The 20311-nt window shown below is 36.9% G+C and overlaps 1 non-coding gene across 1 annotated transcript; it reads left to right on the top strand.

Annotated features, from left to right (window-relative positions):
- The first annotated feature begins 1224 nt into the window (after nucleotides 1-1224).
- On the top strand, nucleotides 1225-1296 carry TRNAH-GUG (transfer RNA histidin (anticodon GUG)). The gene has a single exon. It is a non-coding gene; the product is annotated as a tRNA-His (tRNA).
- Nucleotides 1297-20311: the final 19015 nt, after the last annotated feature.

Below are 20311 nucleotides of genomic sequence, written 5' to 3'. Positions count from 1 at the left end.
GAGAAACATGGATGCCTTGTTTGATTGTTGTGATCATGATCGTCATCAATTTTAGGAAGAATATTTCGCTGAGTAGTGAGATAGTGTACCCCCGATTGTTGTCAAACCTGAGGTTGAACAAAGTGCCTTCATGGAAAGGACAGACATGCTCCTCCCAACTTACCCAACTTAAAATGTAAAGTATTTAAATTACTAATGTTTCTTTTAGTTTTTTTATTTAAAGGATTCTTTTTTTCCCAACCTTGGAGGAGAGACACCAAATAAAAATGAGGGAGCAACAAGAAGCAATGGTGGCTGTCAAATCATGCAGATGGAGGATGGAGGTAGAGGAGGATATTAAAGTGGTTTATGGGTCTGTATAAAACATTTTGTGCTAAAATTTTATTGGAAAATGTCCCGTTTTCATGCTCTTACTTTCTTTGCGTGAATGCCTTTCTTTTTTCCTAAGCACCTCCAAACATAGTTAATAATAGGAGAGTGGGAGCACATGCAATGCCGTTGAGAACAAGAATGCCTACTTTTGAATCCCAACTGAGCACACATAAGGAATTAGAGAATGCATCCAAACCTTGCAACAAATGGTTAAAGCATTCCATGAGAGAGAGAGAGAGAGAGAGAGAGAGAGAGAGAGAGTGTGTGTGTGTGTGTGCCCGCACGCTTTGTTGCTTATATGCATGCCCCTTATTTCCTTAATCGTTGTGTATGTGTATGTTTCTCAAGGAAACAAGTACAAAGCCATTGACCAAGAATGATGGAAAGCTGACAAAAAAGCGACCTAAAATTGTCAAAGTTGCCATGTATACAAGGCACACCACCCTTGACATCTCACACATGTAGTGCTCCTTTGTCTTTGGCTCTTAGTATTGTAGCTTGCATATTTGGTTGGCACACTAAAGCAACACTTGCTCTTCTTGTTTCAACATCGGTGTGATGTTATTAGGTTATATTCGTGCTATGGACATGCTTGATTAAAGGAAAAAGAGGGACTCCACCACACTAAGAAAGGAAAAGGAAGGAGTGTGAGGTCCTAATATCAAAAAGGGGACGGTCCCTACCTGAAAATTTCAAAAAACTTACCTAGTACACCTAGTGGAGTGAAATTAGCTGCCAAGAAAATCTGATCTCGTTGTAATCACCGCGCATATACTGGGTGACGGGTCTCAAAACCAAAGTGCATTGAAATGATGGATTGAATAAAGTCCAGAATCTTTCTATACAGATGCCGTGGCTGTAGTTTAGTGGTTAGAATTCCACGTTGTGGCCGTGGAGACCTGGGCTCAAATCCCAGCAGCCACAAGATCGTGTGTTCTGGGCTTGTCGCCACGTACCTGGGTGTATATGTTAGCCTTGACGCGTCATCGTTCTCCGCTTCTTTGTTCTTGGAACGTCCGGTCTTGACTCGCCCGCTGCTTCTTTCTTTGCACAGCACATTCACATTCTCTTTGCATGAGGCACGCAATCGGAATGGCGGTTACGAATGTTTACAGAAGCGCGGGCGTTCGCTGTCCTGTCCTTTCCCGTCATTCAAACTTAAATTTTCACAACGCGCGTCTGTAGCGCCTTCGAGTATTGGCTTACATTCACACCTCACATGCTTTTGTATTCGCGGCGCCAACCCACCGACAGAAAATTGACAGCCTTTCTTTTTGCAGTAAGTTAGGAGTGTATTATCTCACTCAAGAAGGGTGTCCGTCAAGGCTACGTTTCTTTAGGAAACGTAAATGGTTTCTTGGGCGTTTCCAGAGCATAGCCACGATAAGAACACCTTTTCTTAAGATATATGTGTTTTCATGTTGATTTATTTATTAATTGCTGTATAACCTTAAAACCTAGAAGCCTATACTAAGCTAAAAGCACAATCCACATTCTATCTCATTGCAAGGAAAAAAAATCATGAACACACAATAGGAAGACATCACATCTCACAAAAACAAAAAGGATTAGCTAGAAGAAAGTCATGAATCCACAATAAGAGGACGAATAATTTTGTGTACACTTAGAGGTTCATTCATCAAGAAAAAAATTCCAATTGCCTCATAGTTCAATTGAAGCAAATTATGTACCTCTTGTGCTAGTCCTAAACCAAATCCAGTAGAGAGATGTCTTATAAATCATATACATATGAGTTTGTAAGCGATCGAAGTATAAGATTGTATAGCACCATTTCCATATCAAATACTTGTTGTGAGGACATCATCATGTTGGATTGGTAGCAATAGTTGGAGTAGTTAGGATACTAGTCCCTCATAATCTACCAACCATTGTGGTATCATGAGGGGGGTTAATTCTCCTTATGGAGAATGAGGTTAGGAGATGGGAAAGTGAAGAAGGGGAAGCACATATCGTCACCTCTAAAGGGAGATAAGTTAGAACAGAGGGGGGTAGAAGGCAAGCTCTCAAGAGAGGTCAATGGTCCTCCTTAATGGGATCAAAATGCCCATGTTTAATGGTACAACCTATGCATCACTATTAGAAAGTGCTAGAAGCTCAGCCACACTGTTGAAAAAGGAGGCGGTAGAGGAGGAGAAAGGCCCTTTTACTTGATGTTGTTGGCTCTCTTGTTATTCTTCATGAATCCTCATCCCATAAGCACATTCCTTAGGGCTCCACCTATGGTCCAACGTCTTTTGCAATTCTAGCAAACATGTCTTGGTTGGAGCAAGCTGTAGTTGTTGTAGCAGCAGAACTTTATGTTGAGAGAGTCATACCACAGGCACTTGAGGACCTACTTGTTGAGATGGCCGTCTAGCTAGATGGGTCCGCACATCTACACTTAGCACGCCGGTGGTCATTACGATCCTCACATGGCCACCGACTTATCACTTATTATATTTAGTTTGTTACGCCTACCTACAATTTGCATAGTTATAGCGCCAGTTGATTAGTATAGTCAGTTATACACTATTTGACTTAGCACGCTACTCTCGTTTATGTTGTAACTTATCTATGCTTTGTGTACATTGTATTGTGTGTGAAAGAAGAAGAAGAAATGCTTTGGCCTCCATCTCTCTTTTTGTATTCTTGAGTGAGCTTCCTCTTATGTGTATGGTGTGTCTTTGGCACAGTAACTCAAGCAAGTCCCCCCATCACGTGATTCTTGACATGGTATCAAAGCGGCGCCATTGAGAGAGGCTAGTATTGAAGGTTGAAGTGAAAAAGAAGAAGCAAGGATTTGAGCAAGCAAGTAATCGGTAAGAAACTCTGCCATTCTTCCACTCTTTCTCTTGGATAGTGCTTGTGGAGGCACCATAAGTAGGGCAAAGTGAAAATCTCATATTGCTGTGAGATTTGGTATGCGATCAGAGCACTGTTTATTCTGCATATAGGCCTTTTATGGCTTTTTTGGGCATTTGAGGTCGTTTCGGACCCTGTTTTAGAGCCACAAGGTTGCAGATGAAGGATTTGGGTGAGCTGAGCTACTTTCTTAGTATTGAGGTGATCACATGTGATGATGGTATATGGCTATCCTAGAGGAAATGTGGCATGGGTATGTTATCCGAGTATGGTATGATAGCATGTTAACATCTTTCAGTACTGGAGTTCTAATGTTAGGGATGAGATAGAAGACCCTACTATTTTTAGGAGGATAGTAGGGAGTCTAATCTACATGACTATCACAAGGCTAGATTCAAGCTATGTTGTTGGCATTGTCAGTCAGTTTATGCAGATGCCTAGAAAGCCTCATTCGGATGTAGTTAGACACATATTGAGATATGTGAAGTCCAATTGACATTATGGACTTTTTTATGAGGCAAGTAAGGATATACAAGTATTTGGATACACATACACAGATTGGGTTGGTAACATGTCAGACAAAAGATCTACAAGTTGATTCATATTTTTCCTTGGTAGTGGAGTAGTTACATGGAGCAGCAAAAGCAACCTACAATTGCTTTATCGAGTATAGAGGCTAAGTATAGGGGTGCTACTATGGCAGCATGTGAGGTGGTATAACTGCCAAAGTTATTAGGTGATTTGGATGTGTAGAGAGATGGTCCAGTTGTCATTCACAATGACAACATGAGTAGCATATAGCTAGCCCAGTGTTTCATGCTAGGACAAAACATATTGAGGTGTACTACCACTTTGTGAGAGAGAAGGTACTTGCAGGAGACATTAACTTGGTATATGTCAGCACACATGATCAGATAGCTAACATTTTCACAAAAGCATTGGGTCCAGAGAAGCTTCAAAAGTTTCAAAGCTTACTTGGAGTTGTAGAGATACAATTGAGCTTGAGGGGGAGTGTTGAGATGGCAAGCTCAACACCTATGGACATTCATGATGGACTGCTTGGCTAGATGGGTCTGCATATCTGCACTTAGCATGTTGATGGTCATTATGATCCTCACATGGCGATAGACTTATTACTTATTATATTTAGTTTGTTACACCTACCTACAACTAGCATAGTTATAATACCAGTTGATTAGTATAGTTAGTTATGCACTGTTTGACTTAATAGGCCACTTTCCTTTATGTTGTATCTTATTTATACTTTCTGCACATTGTATTGTGTGTGGAAGAAGAAGAAGAAACATTTTGGCTTCCATATCTCTTCTTATATTCTTGAGCGAGCTTCCTCTTATGTGTATGGTGTGTGTTTGGTGCAGTAGCTCAAGCAAGTTTTGCCCACCACCCATGCAATTCTTGACACTACTATGATCATTGTTGGGTGCAACATTATCATTTTATTGTTTTTGTTGTTGCTACTATTACATAGTTGCTATTGTTGTTGTTGCTAGCTAGTTCTACTGACGATGATGATATTATGACACCAACAAAGAAGAACACAATGATGATGATGATGATATAGAGCTTCTTTGAGTAGTCTAGGGATGAGAGGGGTTAAATCCATGTTGAGCCTCTTGAGGCTTCATTTGGTTGCCACAACCTCTTCCCCTATCCCTCATCATTTTTCACCCTTGGTCTTACAATGCTATCAGTTGAGATATTTATAGACTTCAATCTATAATTTACTCGCAACATAGGATATTATGCCTTATGGATGAGCTAAAACAAGCTTGTAGGAGAGCCATGCCTCTCTCTCTCTCTCTCTCTCTCTCTCTCTCTCTCTCTCTCTCCCCCCCCTTGTGTGAGGGTTTTCTAGGGTTTTCATAGAGAATTAGTGTACACAGACATTATATTTATGAGAATTTCAATCAAGCTTTGATCATAAATTACTTGTATCTTGTAGATGTATCTTCAAAGTGAGTCACTACATTGATCTAATTACAAAAGGGAATATTATTTATCTTTCCCATGGTCTATTAGTGTGTGTTTTCAAGATACTTATGTACATATGCCATGCTCATATGACTTGCACAAGAGACCTTATTGTCACTAGCCACACATTGCTTCTTTTAAATTAGTGGGACAATTGTAGCCTATGCACATTTCATTGTATTCATTCTACTTTGTATTGATACAACCCTTTCAAGGATTAATCTTAGTTGTTGCTTGTTGATCTTTTTAAAGTTTCTTTTGCAATGTTGCAAGTAGGTAAAGTCAATGGACAAACAAATATATAATCTATATAGCACCTCATGTTTCATGTTGTAATTCTCAATCATGCGATCTCAATGGGCTCAATAATAGCACTAACACCACTAACAACAAGCAATAAGAGTTTCCCTCTGAACACTATTTATATATGATTTGTAAAAATAGATTTCTTGCTAGGTTTTTTAGTAGTTCACCCAAAATTTTTAATAGTACTATTTGTAACCTTTTGAGAAATCAAAGATATCATTCATATGTTTTCGATAGGTTTAAGAAAAATCTTAATAGCTTTGTTTTTTGTATGCCTCATCTCACATTCAATCTAAGTGACATTTTTAATTCTCTCACAAGAAGGAATTGCTAATTGCATCATCTTGATTCACATGGCTGCCTTCTTTTTGAGCATTTCTTGTGTCTGTCAAAATGGTCTTTTGATTTTGGTATGATCACTTTTATCCACCAAAAAATCACTTAGCTTATGCTTTTGAATGGATTGTACTTTAGACACAATGTTGATGTACTTGCAATTGTACGAAGCTTTTGCATCCCAACCTCAATACTATAATGCATAGCATCATAGCATGTTCATATGTTTTTGTGATGACTTCTTTAAAACCTCTTGCTTATGTGAGTTGTGATTCATTTGAAACAAGAGGCCTTCAAGTGTAAATGCTAATTTACCACAATCAAGTGTGCAGCCAACTTGGAATGGTTCCTCAATGGTTCTCTATGAACTTCCAACTCTATAATCATAGACATGGCAAGCAATGGAAGTGTTTCGAGATTGCATAAGATACCATCTATGAAAAGATCGAGTCTTAGAACCATTGTAGTACAATATTCATGAAGATGTTTGTATAGGCACAAAAACATAAGGCCCTTGTGGCTCTGGCTTGAGATAGAGAAAAAGACCCTATGCTCTGCAGCTAAGTAAGTTAATACATCATAACAATGAAAAAATCAACTTAACTTAAGAAGAGTGCATGTGGCATATCTTATGGCTTCTAAATCACTATTGTGGGAAAACATAGTAGCCCCATACACATTATTATGAACTAATTCATATTCCATATAATATCTAGTCTTGTGTCTAAAGCGAGTGTTTGGAACCCATCAAACATGTCATCCCATCAATGAACTTCTTTTGAGACAAATAGCGTATCTTGTTGTCTTTATCCTGCTTAATATGCATGCCAAGAATGTGATCATCATTCCCCAAGTCCTTTATGTAAAAGGTTCCATGCAACCTTTTCATTAGTGCATCCACATCCATGAATAGTTTCCCAATAATCAAAATTTCATCCACATAGAGAATCAAAATTATAAGTTTTCCATCCCGAGCCTTTCTAGTGTATAGGTAGTAGTCAATCCTACTTCTAGTGTACCTTTAAGACCCCCATAAAGGGATCAAAATTATGATATCATTTCTTAAAATCCTATTTTAAACCATATAAGCTCTTTTTAAGCTTATACACAAATTGTTCATTCCCTTCCACAACAAACCCATTAAGATGTTGTATGTAAATGTCATCATGCAAGTCAGTGTACAAGAAAGTTATCTTTACATCCATCTAAACCAATTCCATATCCTCTTTGGTAACCAATGCAAGGATTATATGAAGGGAAATCATCTTAACTACTAGTGACAATATCTTATCAGAGTTAGTCCCCTTTTTCTAATTGAATCCCTTGGCCACTAGTCTTGCCTTGTATACATGGGCAATGCATCAAATGGATATACCTTCAAGTTGTAGACCCACTTGCATGGAAATGCACGTTTACCCTTAGGTAAAGGAACTAACTCCCAAGTAGTATTTTTCACCAAATAATAGATCTTTGACTACATAGCTCTCTTTCACTTATGGTTTCATCCCTAGTCATAGCATCAATATAACAAGAGCCTCACTAGAATTCATAATCATGACATAACTTAGAGACAGATTGTATCTATATGGCATTAGCTCCACAAGAGCCTAGGGCTATTCCACTTGTCTATCCTATAAAACATGAGGTTGTACATCTTCTTATGGCACTTCCACCTCAATATTAACTAGCTTTCCAAGCCTTACCCATGTGGGAGCTTTCCATTCTGCATGCACATCTCAATTGTTTTAATGGGATGCCTATCACCTCATCCTCATTAAAAATGACATTATGATTGCATAGTACCTTCTAAGATTCAATATCCAATAAGTGATAGCTCATTTCTCTTCCATATCCAAGAAAGATACACTTCTTGGACTTAGGATCAAGCTTACTTCTCTTATCCCTAGGTACATGTATAAATGCCTCACAGTCAAATACATGTAAAGAATCATAAATGGGCCTCTTTCTAGACCATAAATCCTAATGAATTCTACCATTCACCAATGAATCACTAGGAGTCTATTGGTCAAATGCATAGCTATCTTTATAGATTCAATACAAAACCCATTAGTGAGAGCAACATTAGCAAGCATACTATAGACCCTTCCTGAATGGTCGTACTCATCTCCTCAACCACACCATTTCAAGTAAGATTCTCAAGAGTTGTCAACTTTCAACAAGCATACTGTAGACCCTTCTTGAATGGTCATACTAATCTTCTCAACCACACCATTTCAAGTAAGATTCTTAAGAGTTGTCAACTTTCTTTTGATACCATGGCTAGCACAAAAGTTTGTAAAGGCATGCAAGTATATTCACTACCATTTGTTGTTCTTAAATAAAGTTCTTTTCATGATAGATTACCTACAAATGCCAAGAACTTTTGAAATGTATCACATCACTTGTCTTACAAAGAGTTTTAGCCCAAACCTTCATAGTGGCATCATCTACAAAAGTGATAAAATATGAAGCCCCACCCAATGAGACCATGGGCATAGGCCCACATAAAATCACCATGAACCAAATCCAAGTGCTCTAATATTCTCGTACCATCAATTCTCTTATATGAATATTTAGTTTGTCTAACATAAGATAATGCTTACAAAAACCAAGATTAGAGAAGCTCAAACATGAAAGTTAGAGATCATGGCTATTTAGTAATAGCTACAACATGGTTTCTAACTCTAGAAACAAGCAATCATACAAATTATCAAATTTAGGCTCTTTTTGGCAACAACAAGAGACCCTTTGCAAATTTTACATACATGATCTCCAATTATCTACTCAAAATCATAAAGCTATCATGTACTAGTTTTACTCTTAATCAAATTTGAAATATGTCATACATTTTGCAAGACAAAGGAAGATCCATTAGACAATGACAAATGTATATTCTCGATATACCAACACTGTTGCATGCATAGTTATTACCAACATGGATGCATCCTCTTTCCTAGCATTAGTAGTAGTGAACCACTCTTTATGTGGAGTGACATGGAATGATGCTCTAAACTCCAAAAGCCAATCGAGTGACATGCCATTAACCATGGCAACTAAGATTGCATCACCAAAAAAGATACGCATAAACCATATTAATCTCCTCTATCTTCACCTTGCCCTTCTTTTCCTTCTTGCCATCATCATCATTTTACTTTTTCCTCTTTTATTTTCTTCCACTTGTAGCAGTATTTCTTCATATATCCTTTCCATTTTTAAATAAGCATTCCATATCATTTTGCTACTACAAGACTTACTCCTTGACTTGCCTCTCTCACAAGAGTTCTTTATAGCATTTGAGCTTCCTCTCATAATAAGTTAACTAGAGATTTTTGACCTTGCATTGTTCTTTCTATTAACTTCCTTGTTGAATAAACTCCTCTCAAGATTAACACTCATAAGACCACCTACTATAAGTGTGGAGTTACTAATGGTTTTCTTGAAAGTGTCCCAACTCTAGGCAATGTGATCAACAATAATGTAGCCTTAACCAAATAATAAAAGATGATATTTTGTGATGTCAACTAGATTAAAAAAACCATTGAACTCATTGAGATGGTTGCACATAGAAGCCCCCTTCTCCATGTGGAGATCAATAAGTTTTTTCAACCAATAAACATATGAAGCTACACTTTCTTTCTCATGTAAGTCATCAAGCTTTCTACATATACCAAATGCATCACCTTTGATGTCTTTTACATTAAAATACACGGACCTTGAGAGTATTAGTATGATAGTGGAGAATGCCAACTCATCCATTTCTTCCCATACATTAGCATCAATGCCCTTAGTCTTAACACAGGTAGGGAAACAAGCATAGTTGTGGTGGGTCCAAGGGAAGAAGGAAGTGGATAAAATATACACACCACCCTATCTCCCATTGATCCACCTCAAATATCTTGTCATTAGGATATTCATTAACTCTTAAGCATAAATGGAATTTTTTTAGTCCACCCTAATGTTTGTGATTAGCAATGGGACCATATCTTTTTCTTTCTTCTTTTTGCTAGTATTAAACTGTGGAATATTTATTTTTTATCTTTATCCTTTCTTGAGGTTTCCTTATTCTTCAAAAAGAGGCTACTATCACTATCCCTTACTTTAGAGTATCTCTTTTTAGAGTTTGTACTAGCTTCTAACACATTTTTTTGAAGGAGTGAGTGAAAACTATGGATTTTGAAACTGATTAGTATCCTCATCATTTTTCTCAACATCCTATATTATTACATTATCACATTTCTCATTAAGATTTAGTTCAAGATTATCATTTTTTTTATTGTTTTCAAGTAGCACTTCATAATTGTTAGACTCTAATGTGGATGTCCCTTCTTTTTAGTTCCTTTACCAGGCTTTGGCCCTACAATGTCATCATTAGGAATCTTTATAAGAAAGGGAGAGAATCTATTATTACTAGTCTTTCTTTGCCAATTATCTTGATTGAAATTTTGATTTTGATTCTTTCTTTTGAACTGTTTGGAAGCCATCATCTTACAATTTTTTAATGGTCATTGTTCTTTTTGTAGATTCAATCAATTTGAGTTCAGGTAATCTCTTGTAAAATGACCTACTTTCATGCATTCAGAGCTTGCATTGGAAATATTTCAATAGGCCAATGGTTACTTAATCAAAATGTTATCTTTTGAATTAACAATCAAAAGGAAGCTAATCAATATTTTGTAAAGATCCATCTAGATCAAGACTTGTGAAAACCACTGAGGGTTAATGATATTTGTGGGTCTTTGTCCTAATATCTTTCCTAATGGTGTTATAATGGATTTAACAAAAGGCCAAAAATTTCTAGGGAGATCGGTCAACCCTACCTAGATTGGGACTTTTGTTGGCTTACCAATACTTGTATTAGACTCACAGGTTGATTTAAAATAAGAGGGGGGAGGGGGGATTCTTGATTAGCCATTGACCAATGCCTAGAATATTGAGAGCCATCTGTGCATCCTCACATAGAAAGGTTTAAAAAATATTGGGCATGTAGTTCATTTCTACAATTCTATCATTCAATGGTTACCAATTACTTTTTGTCCATGATCCCAAAAACATTGTTGGTGACTTAGGGCCATGAAAAAGGCCTACCAATGCTTTTTTCTCAAACTCAAAATTCCAAAGCTTAAATTTATTGATAGAAATAGAGACATGTTACCTTCACCTTCCTAGTCTACAGGCAAGTCTCCTTGGTTTCCAACCGATGCATTTCTAGTTGGATTTGTCTATTATCCTCCTTGGCCATTATTTGGCTTAGTTGAAATAGTCTCATTGTTTTGATTGGCTTCACAACATGGATGGTGTTGTGAAACTTCATTTTGGGGTAGATAATCTAATCGAATAGATTGAGTTCTGTCTTGAAGAATTGCTTGGGATTTACACACCTTGCTCCTAGTTGGAGAGGTCTCCATTTTGACTATTGTGATACTACCAAATATTGTGTTTTAGTGAGTGAGCATTGTTGTAGATGCCAACACTAAATAGAGGATTTTAGGAAGCATCAAGAGAGTGAACTATTCCATTATTCTCCTGATGAAAGATGACACCAGTAGAAGTCGTGATTCTTACAGACAGGGAACCAACGACGAGGCTCGTATAGAAATCGGATATGCAATGATGCTAGAAGATGTCTTTGTCCTTTCCTCTCCTTGAAATGGGAGAGATTGGTTGCTTTGGTTTCTTCCCTAATTGCTTTGCAGTGCAGTAGATAGAGATGAGGGAAAGGAGAGAGAAGATTTATTCATGTATGGAACTAGGTCATAATGGGAAACTTATCGCTAGGGAGTCCTATTCACTCTAGTTCTCTCTAGTTTCTCGTCCTTATGATACTTGTTGGGTCATGCTTTATTCTATGTAGGCCATGAATGGTTTTGGGTTTGAAAATAGTTAATGTAAGCCAACTATAGAACATGCATGAAACTTACAAGCCTGATTAGAACTAATTCACATCCTGGTTGTTGGGATCTTAGTTGAGAAGGAAGCCTTGGTAGTTGGAATGCGTCCTATGATTTAATTCAACCACTTCCTTGCTTCTTTGATTTAAGATGGGCACTTTGATGTGCATAATGTTGTTCAAGGTTAATATGACTATGAACATGTGCAGGTTTACTAGTATTTATTGGCACTCCAGATCTAACTATTCCAACAAACACAAAGGGCACAATCCATATTCATGATTGATGCATACTTGGCTGATCACTTGGAGTTTCTTGCCATTATGGGATGGAGAGTATAATTACAAGATACATTATTGTTTACATTGTCAGTTTATCATAACCAGCTAGCAAACCATCATCAAACCATTTTCCCATTACTAGATGATCACGACTTGATATGCTACCATTGACTATGTTGTAGGTCTTTGATGCTCACTAGCAAGATCTAAGAAAAAGAAATAGGTTTAATGCTCCATTGGAGAGGATCGGTTGGCTGGGAAGGATGTTGGGAATTCCTTAATAAGTAGCGAAGAGAGTTTCCATGAGTGTGATCGGATGCAAACACTTGGAGCATGCAATGCTTGTGCAATTGATGCACTCGTGCGCCTCGTGATAGCTAGTCTAATTTGCCATTGAAGGGTAGGCATTACATGAGAGGATCAGAGATGTGACAAGTAGTGCTCCCATGACAAAGTGGCAATAACATGCAATATCAGAGGGAACCTATTGATAGAGGTAAGTGTATGCAAGTCTCTTAGAGCGTGATTGATCATGCTTTATGATCCTCTCATTGGAGCCATTGCAAGGAGGTTGTTAAATTTTCTCTCATCTTATAGCATGAAAATTAAATGTTGTGGTTGCTCTTCTAGGCTAGTTCCCAATGTAAAACACTTTTGTCTCTTAGGTCACCTGAATGAACAATATGAATTGGTAAAAGACCTAGACACTTTTAAACTGAATTTAACATTCTGACAGTTGCTGATGCTGTCTCCCGACTGCCGAAAGAAGTTCAAAGTGCATTAAGGATTACTCCTTCAACAGCAACCAAGACCAATAAGACTCTAGAGCTGGTAAAGGAAGTGGATGTAGCCAACGCCTTCCTAGGTCGTGGAACCCCCAAATAAGATGCTTTTTACTTTTTATTTCTTGGTGGAATTTCTCTATTTGCCACATGATACATGACTTGTTATACATGTGCACACGTCTGACAATAGTCACATTATGCTTGGTAGATAGATAGAAGGATATTAATGCCTTTTGTGTTGTGGTGAGTGAATAGTTAGATAGAGCTATATAGAATAAACATTTTAAAGAGGTGCATTTTGATGCAAAGAAATTATTTATGGTTGAATGCTTCACAACATGAAAATAATGTATTTTTGGGCACTCCCTAGCACAAGGATATTGTATGCATATGCATACAATTTATTTACTTGGATATAAATAGTATGCAAGGTCTAGAGAGCTTGATTATTATTTTGTAAATCTTAGAATATGTTTATTAGAATATGAGTTTAAAAATATTAAGATAAAAGCAAGGTATTTATGCAAAGAAAGCAAGAGCCCAAAAAGGAGATGATTTTCAACATTTTGTAAGCACAAAAGCTTAATTAAAATCCATAAACATATGTGTAAAGAAGGTATTTACCCATGCATGGGGGGAGATTATACCCCATCTTATGCCATGCACTCTTAACTTTGTTTTTCCTTCTTGTTTAATTCATGTTTCTTTCAAATTTTTATTAATATTTGGTTTTTGTGTGGGGTGTGTGTGTGTGTGTGTGTGTGTAGAGAGAACTCCAAATGGAGAAAACTCCTGGTTGTGTTGTAGTTTCTAGTAAGAAAGCCAAACTTTGGTCTCATGCAATGCATGCAGTAGAAAAGGGCCAAAACCCCTAGGGCTAAATTAAATGATGCAATGAAGAATATTCATGAGGTGACTAGTTGGAATACATTGGTAGACTCTTCCTTTATCTATGCATATCTTGCTAGATTGCAGAATATTGATATGATTGTGTGGAAAAGAAAAGAAAGAGAGATCATGGCAATCATGATACTCCTAAAAGGGTCACCAGACATAGCAGTAGGTCTGATTTAGATCAGCCACTCCTACACCTCTTATTAGGCCTATGTGGGAACATACCATGAAAGATGTTGTAAAAGAGAAAAAGCTAGAGCATGCAAAGTCTAAGGGGAAACAACTTAGATATAAGTTGCAATCAAACATTGAAACTGCAAATATTTGAAAAAGGTACTTAAGGAGAATATCTTGAATTTGAATTTACTCTTTGTGAGATTATTTGCATTGCCAAGAGGGAGCCTCACAAGGAAAATATTGATATTATCAAGAGAAAGAGGTAGTTTGTAGGAGATTCTATACATGCTATGATGTAGGGTGATGAAGAACTTGGCTTGTAGGATATTCAAGTGGTTCATGAAGATGATGTAGGTGCTATAGTTGATTTGGTTGAAATTAACAATGTCATTGTTGATTATGAAAAGCCGATTGACATGGCTAAAAAATCTATAGTTTGTAACAACACTCAAAGGGATGTGAGATAAATGCATTATAATGATGAAAGGTTTGAGGTGTGATACCCAGGAGTCATTGTCCACATAATCATTGGGCTTGTGCTATTAAAATATAATTATTAAAATTGGGGATCTTGAAACTCTTTTATTATGCTCATTGATCATGGTTCAAACATTAATTTCATGGTTTGGAACTTGTATGAGAATGGTAAATGGATGGTAGATGTTGATCATGGATGGAGGATGAGGGCAACTAAAAATTCTCTAGGAAATTTGTTTGTAGCATGCTCGAATGTTAAGGTTATTATCAATGATGTACAAGATGAGAAACAATTCTTCATGCAAGACTTATTTTCTCATCCCGTTATTCTTTTATAGTCATACATCATTGCAAAATGTATGGAGATGTAATTCTTAGATGATGATTCAGCCTATGCACAAATCAAGAGCTGAGACAATAAGAGGACTATTCAATTTTTGAGTATTTGTGTTAATCCTACTAGGAATTAGGACAATTGAGAGGTTATACATTACCACCAAATGTAAGAGAATTTAGCGACTTGTCTTTTCAATGAGTGCCATTGTAAAGAAGGACTATGATGGTGCTAAGTGGGAAAAGCTCTCGCCTCATATAATAAGCTTAGGTGTTTTTAGTAGGGAACTCCATATACCTTTAGAAAGTTGAGATCATGAATATGGTTGAAAAGAAAAATGTTTTAAAAGTTGAAAAAGATATGAGAAGGCATGCATTATTGGTTCTATAGATGAATTTATTTTTGGCATATATGATGGATTGGATTATGTAGATACATTGGTTGAAATTTTAGCTAAAATAAAATTTGAGAAATTTTTTGAAAGTGGTGTGATATAGGTCTATTCTTTGAACACATACTATGGGATTGCGATAAGAAAGTTAAATTGATTGCAATGCTATTGCCTCCAAACAATGAGGAGACAATTGAGCTGGCTTTCGTAGATAAATTTGAGAGATCCAAAGAAGATAGGTCACAGATTCACTGCAAAATCTCTCAAAGAGCTAAAAGTTGGTTGTGATTAGTTTACTTTACTTTTTGCAAAGAAGTGATGCTTTGAGGAGATGCCATCTAGGCATGGCAAAGTTTTTGCTTTTAAGCTGCATGAGATTGGATATGTAGATTATGGTATAGTTGCTCTTATGGTGGTATTTACTAATCCACATGTACTATGGAACTTACAACCAATTCTAGTGCCAGAAGCCCATATGTAGAAGTTGATTGATCTTCTAAAGGAAAAGATAAAGATGGGAATTCTTGAGTCTTCCTTAGCTCCTTACTCGAATAGATGGTTCACTATGCCTAAGAAAAATGGGACTTTGAGGTTTATATAAGATATGCTTCCGGTCACTAAGGCGACTATCAAGAATGTGGGAGCAAGACTTGTGGTTGATGAGTTTGCAAAAGCTTTTGCTAGAAGAGCATTATATTTCTTGGGTGACTTGTACTCTAGCTACGATTAGTTTTAATTTTAATAATTGAAAGTAGATATATTACCATCATGAAAACACCGTTGGGATTAGTGGGTATGGGCACTTTATTGCAAGGGAAACAAATTTTGTTGACCCACATGATGAATGCTATAAACAAGGTACTACAAGATTATATAACTCATTTGACCATGCCTTTTCTAGGTGATGTACTGACAAAAGGGTGTGTAGAAGAGGATAAGGATGATGAATTGAATGAACAAGGATGTAAAATTTATTGCTGATCATGTTGCTGACCGTGAGCAGTAGACTAGCTGGTGTAGTGACAAAAGGGTGTGTAGAAGAGGATAAGGATGAGGAATTGAATGAACATGGATGTAAAATTCATTGCTGATCATATTGCTGACTGTGAGCAGTTGACTAGAAAATGTGAATTTGACTCTTTCATGTCCAAATTCAGTCTTTGATATGAATGAAGTACTAATTGTTGGGCATATGTGTGGACCATATGGTAGAAGGCCATTACTAGCAAAAGTGAATGAAATTGATATGATGGATGAGACATGCTCTTCAGTGTTTCAGGTCATGAAGCTTTGGGGAGCTATGCGTATGAACACCATATTAGAGAATTTGGGAATCTCCCAAGTCTCATTTTCAAATAAGGGGTAAAGATTTGGCCATGTGGCTAAATCTTACCCATGCTTCAAAGTGGGACATGGAAAGACAACCTATATAGTAATTAGGGTAGACTCTACTTTCAAGTAAGGGGACAATATATGATCATGTGGCCAAATATTAACTATATTGGAAATTCCCAAACTATATGAGAATTCCCAAATTCTTGAATACAATATTTATGGATACTGCATTTTGCGCATATTGTAGATGTATTCTATCAACTATTGAGGAAAGGACAAAAGATCCAATGGAATAAGATGCACATAAAGGCTATGAGGAAATTGAAGGAGCTACTAGAGAAAGAACCTATTGAGAGGAAAAGACAAAAGCTCTAGTGGGATAAGATGCACATGAAGGCTATGAAGAAATTGAAAAATCTTTTAAAGACTACACCTACTTTGAGAAAAGTAGATTATATAGATGGAATATCTATTTTCATCACTGTATAGGTTGGCTTAGCATCAATTTTAGGGGTATTGGTGAAGATGATGATGAGGGGAATAGGTATATAGCTAGGCCTGGAGCAAAGGTTTTGAATGAGAGATAGAGAAGACATCCATAGATAAAGAGGGAGTTATGGAGAGTTGTTACAACTCTAAATTGTGATAAATAATACTTTATTAGAACTCCAAAATGATTGTGGAAATTGATTATTTACATTTTCTTGGCATGATTACAAGCTATTGTACCCCAAATATTGCTAAGTTGAGCTGGATTGCATATATAAAGTCTGAATCAAGATAAAAATTAGGGGTAAAATTTAGTCCAAAGGCTATTTTTCAAAGGTTTTCATGGTCACCATGCTAAATTTTTAGGCTTGAAAACTAAAAAAATAGCCCATACATATGTATGTATGTGTGTGTGTATACATGTGTGTGTGTGTGTGTGTGTGTGTGTGTGTGTGTGTGTTTTGGCCTAAAATCTACCCAAGACAACTAAAAATAGGGTTTTCTCTAATATTTACCCAATTTTCTAAACTCTTCACCCTTGATTAGCCAACTATTTGCCCATCTACCTACAAACTAAAAATCACAGGGGTCCATTATTTTTTACTCTAATATGAATTCTAAATTGTGACACATTGCAAGGAAACATAACCCAATGATAGGCATGTTATCTAGAGCCCATTATGGATGAAGAATAAGACCTCAAACCTATTGAAGAGTAAGATATATAGCACATGCTAGAGGATGTGCAGGTTTAGAGGGGATGGATGCCATGTGATTCCATGTGTATAGATTGAACACTTATGGAATGGCTGTTAGTGACTAGAATTAACTAGTAAGCCTATGGGACTTTTCTATCATTTTTTATGATGAAACTTACTTTATATGTGGTTAGTTGTCAGTTATTCTAAAATTAGTTTACACCTAGATGATCAATACCAAGTGACAATTTCATAATAGTTCTTGGGGGTTAAAAAGCAATTGTATCAATTGATAAAAACAAATAAGACTACATTGGTGATCAACCATGTGCTTGTACTACCTCATGTGGTGTTGTACATATATGTCTCGCCCCATGCAGTGAACTTTCACATTTTTAATGAAAATAAGATAACCACAGATTTTCACAAAATGCTACCTCATGAGAGGAATCTATGCTCGTTGGATATTAATATGATTATGAGTGGTAGACTATTATTATATGATCATAAGTTGGAGTTAGTGCTACCTTTTAAATACACTAGGATTCTTTAACAATAAAGTTTCTATATTTCACTAGATATCTACAATATTGATTTTTGGTCTAGTGGTGGTCTGCTGGTCATGGTCAAGAATAACTTCGGGTATCAAAATTTCTATGTTTTACTCTAACAATGGTGGGTCATCTACAATTGGAGTCACTTGTAATATCCTTTTAAAGAATGTAGCAAACTCGAGCCAAAGTCATGTAAATGCATTTTCGTAGGATATGGTGATGACGGTGAAATGGGGTGTCATGGTCAAGAATAACTTTGGGTATCAAAATTTCTATGTTTTACTCTAACAATGGTGGGTCATCTACTATTGGAGTCACTTGTAATATTATTTTAAAGAATGTAACAAACTTGAGCCAAATTCATGTAAATGCATTTTCCTAGGATATGGTGATGAGGGTGAAATGGGGTATAGATTATGGAATCCCGAGAAAAGGAAAGTTATACACATCAATGATATTATCTTTTGTGAAGATCACACACATAAACAACTTAAAAAGATAGAGTTTAGAAGGGTTGTATTCAAGGAAGATGTACCTATAGGATAACAAAGAATGCCCATTGGACAATAGCAAATACCTACTATAAATGACCCTGAAAATGCAAGGAACCATGCTAGAAATGGTTGGCATGGTGTTACCTATGATCTAGCATAGTCTCAATAAGATAGCACGCAGTTAGGACAACCAGATGTGGTATGAAATCATGCTAAAATTTCAAGACAACAAGCTATAAATGCAGATTTAGAAGCCCCGTAGGCCAAAAATGCTGAACCTTTGATTTGTAGGTCGACCCAACCTTCAAGACCATCCATTAGGTTTGTCGTTGGTGCTCAATATGTTGTTGATTATGTCATGTTGATTGATGGTGGTGAACTATCATGATTCAAGGAAGCAATGGACATACATGCCAGGAAGAAGTGGTTTAAGGCAATGCTGTTAGAGATGGAATCTCTTGAGAAGAATGATACTTGGGACTTGGTGCATTTGCCTAAAGGGCAAAATATTCTACCATGCAAGTGGGTCTATAAGATGAAATTCACTTCTGGTTCCTTGCCAAAGCACAAAGCACAGCTTGTTGCAAAGGGATACAAGCAAGAACATGGGATTGACTTTGATGAAATCTTATCTCTTGTAGTCAAAAGGACTACTTTACAGACCATCTTGGGCTTGGTTGCATCTAAGGATATGGAACTCATACAGATGGATGTGAAGACTGTTTTCTTACATGGTGATCTACATGAGGACATTTATATGCAATAGCCTAAGGGTTTTGTGGAAAAGGGGAAAGAGAAGATAGTATATAAACTTAATAGGAGTTTGTATGGACTGAAACGAGCACCTCAGGAATGGTATCATGAGTTTGATATATTCATGCACTCTCAAGGTTTTAACAAGAGCCAAGTGAACCATTACTTATACACCAAAAAGGCTGCAGATGGTAGCTTGATTATCTTGGTTTTGTTGGTTTTGTATGTGTATGACATGCTAATTTGTAGGAAGGGATGTTCATGCTTTGGACACCCTGAAGCAGAGTCTATGTTGTTTAACACTAGCAACAGGAAAAAAGCGAGAAAATAGAAAAATCTGAGAAGCAGGAAAAGGTGTAGGGTGGGCATGGAGAAGGAACCTAGAAGAATAATAAGTTTGGAAAAAATCCAGAAAGCATGGGAACAACTGCCAAAAGTCCAAGGTGCAGCTGTCTACGTTGGAGGAGTTAAAAGCAAGAAAGTGCACCTTTAAATGCAAAGGTGCTCTCAAATCCTTGTAAAAGAGCACCAGGCTCCCTCTTATGCAAGTTCTAGACTTTGAAGGGCGGTAGGACTAGCTAGGAAGTGAAAGAATGGAGAAAAAGATCCTAGGCCATGGCCGGCCATGTAAAAATTGAGGATGACCGCCCGTGGGAAGTAGGGCATGTATATAAACTTGAAAAGTGAATGAGAAGCTCATTCTTGTGTGTGGCAAAAAGCTTCTTCTTCTTCTTCTTCTTCTCTTCTTCTTGCCTTTTTACTTGTGCTTGAGAGAGGGAGTGAGTGAGTGTGAGGGATTGAGTGTGTGAGAGTGAGGGACCGAGGAGAGGAAGCTCCCCATCTTCTCTCATCATCTTCTTCTCTTCTCTACTCTTCTCTTGTCTTGCACGGCT

Source organism: Lygodium microphyllum, chromosome 4, assembly GCF_053477565.2.
Source record: "Lygodium microphyllum isolate KBCC chromosome 4, Lygodium_microphyllum_v1.1.10, whole genome shotgun sequence".
Lineage (NCBI taxonomy): Eukaryota > Viridiplantae > Streptophyta > Polypodiopsida > Schizaeales > Lygodiaceae > Lygodium > Lygodium microphyllum.
Note: the sequence above shows the minus strand (reverse complement) of the source record. Positions and strands in the feature narration are given on the sequence as shown.